The 2,245-nt window shown below is 49.4% G+C and overlaps 1 non-coding gene across 1 annotated transcript; it reads right to left on the bottom strand.

The window, feature by feature from the left end:
- Window positions 1-838: 838 nt before the first annotated feature.
- Window positions 839-911, bottom strand: Trnaa-cgc (transfer RNA alanine (anticodon CGC)). Its single transcript has one exon. It is a non-coding gene; the product is annotated as a tRNA-Ala (tRNA).
- Between the last annotated feature and the right edge of the window lie 1,334 nt (window positions 912-2,245).

The raw sequence follows: 2,245 nt of genomic DNA, 5'->3' as shown, positions 1-2,245 counted from the left end.
CTGGGGGAAGTGACTCAGGGGCCTGAGGCCCAGCAGATAATTATTCACTTCCAATCCCGGTAATTAAAGGCCCTAATAGCTCCGCCAAGGACGCACAACCCAGTGACTCGGGCGGACCCCACCCTGCCGGGGACCAAGGCCGGGCGCACGAGCTTCCTGGGCGGCTGCTGGGCCGCAACCCAGGACCCGACGCGCGGCGCGCACGGCTGGCGCGGGGCTCTGGCGCCCCCTGGCGGCGGCGTGGCGTTGGGCTCAGGCGGCCTCTGGGCACCCCAAGGCCCCGCAGGCGCTGCACTGGAAGGAGCCTCCGCTCCCACCCCAACTCCCCCACGTTCTCGGAGGCTTCCCAGACTCCAGCTGGGGGCCTCCAATCCGCGGGGGATGGGCATCGAGGCGCAGAACACGGGCTGCGGGCGTGGACTCATGCCTGGCTTCTCTCTTCAGTGTAGGGTCACCTTGGGCAAGGGGCAGAGACTCTCTGAGCTTCAGTCTCTTCATCTGTAAAACGGGGATTTTCACTGATTTTTACAGTCATAGGATGGTAGTGAAAATTGAGTAAAGTGACTCACGTAGAAGTCCCTATTACAGGGTCCTTGCTTCCAAGACGACAAAATATAAAAATAAAGTAGGCGGGCGTGGTGGCACACGCCTGTAATCCCAGCAATTGAGGAGGTTGAAGCAGGAGGATTTCAACTCGGAGACCAGCCTCAGCGACTTAGCAAAATGCCGTCTCAAAATAAGAATAAGAAATAAAAAGGACTGAGGATATAGCTCATGAGCCCTGGGTTTAATCCCCAATGCCATAAATACATAATTAATTAATATTGATTTTTTTTTGTGTGTGGTACTGGGGATTGAACCCAGGGCTTGTGCATGCGAAGCAAACACTCTACCAACTGAGCTATATCCCCAGCCCCAATTAATATCGATTTTAAAAATAAAATAAAAAATTCAAAAATAAAAGAAACAAAAAATGTTCATCATCGCTAGCAATTAGAGAAATGCAAATCAAAACGATTCAAAGATTTCATCTCACTCCATTCAGAATGGCAATTATCAAGAATACAAGTAATAATAAATGTTGGCAAGGATGTGGGGAAAAGGCACATTCATACATTGCTGGTGGGACTGCACAATCAATGCAACCAATCTGGAAAGCAGTATGGAGATTCCTCAGAAAACTTGGAATGGAACCACCATCTGACCCAGCTACCCCACTCCTTGTTCCATACCCAAAGGACTTAAAATCAGCATGCTACAGGAACACAGCCTCATCAGTGTTTACGGCAGCTAAATTCACAATAGCCAAACTGTGGAACCAACCTAGATGCCCTTCAATAGATGAATGGATAAAGAAATTGTGGTACATATATACAATGGAATATTACTCAGCCTTAAAGAAAATGAAATTATGGCATTTGCAGGTAAATGAATGGAACTAGAGAATATCACGCTAAGTGAAATAAGCCAATCCCCAAAACCAAAGGCTGAAAGTTTTCTCTGATAAGTGGATGCTGATCTATAGTGGGGGTGGGGAGGAATGAAAGAACTTTGGCTCATGCAGAGGGGAGTCGGGGGGAGGGGTGGTGGGGATGGGAAGGACATTATCACCCTATATACAAGTGTGACTGCACTACCCCAGTGTGATTCGGCACCATGTGCAGCCAAAGGAATGAGCAGTTGTGCTCCGTGTGTCACAATGCATCCTACTGTCCTGCAGAACTAATTAGAACAACAACAACAACAAAGAATAAAGTTAACCTCAACCATGGAAGAAAAAGAACAAGAAACAATGGCATTTCCAAAAAGGGCCCTGGTACAGGAAGTCTGTTTGCTGCCCAAACTGTGCTCAGTGTACACCCAAGAACAAGGCCATTAAGAAGTCCTCTGACCCTTCAGAGTGCCTGCCGCCATCAGGGCCATTTCTGAAGTGCCTGTCTCCAAGGCTCAGGTGCCTCCCGTGCTCTGAGCTCTGAGTGCAGCGTCCTGCTCCGCCAGGGGCTTGGGATCCATCTGAGAAGGTTAAGGACCCAACACTCCACCAGGCGTAGACCTTCCAGTGCTCCCCAGCACCTCCATCAAAGCCCAAGGAAGGAGTTGGGTTTCTGGAGGACTCCGGAGGCTGAGGCAGGAGGATCCCAAGTTCAAAGCCAGCCTCAGTAACTTAGTGAGACTTTGTCTCAAAATAAAAATGAAAAAGGGCTGGGGATGTGGCTCAATGGTAAAGCACCCTTGGGTTTGTTTT

Source organism: Marmota monax, unplaced genomic scaffold (genome assembly GCF_021218885.2).
Source record: "Marmota monax isolate L192 unplaced genomic scaffold, Marmota_monax_Labrador192_F-V1.1 WCK01_AAM20220418_F8-fsc00092, whole genome shotgun sequence".
Lineage (NCBI taxonomy): Eukaryota > Metazoa > Chordata > Mammalia > Rodentia > Sciuridae > Marmota > Marmota monax.
The sequence above is the reverse complement of the archived record's forward strand: the minus strand, read 5'-3'. Positions and strand labels throughout refer to the sequence as shown.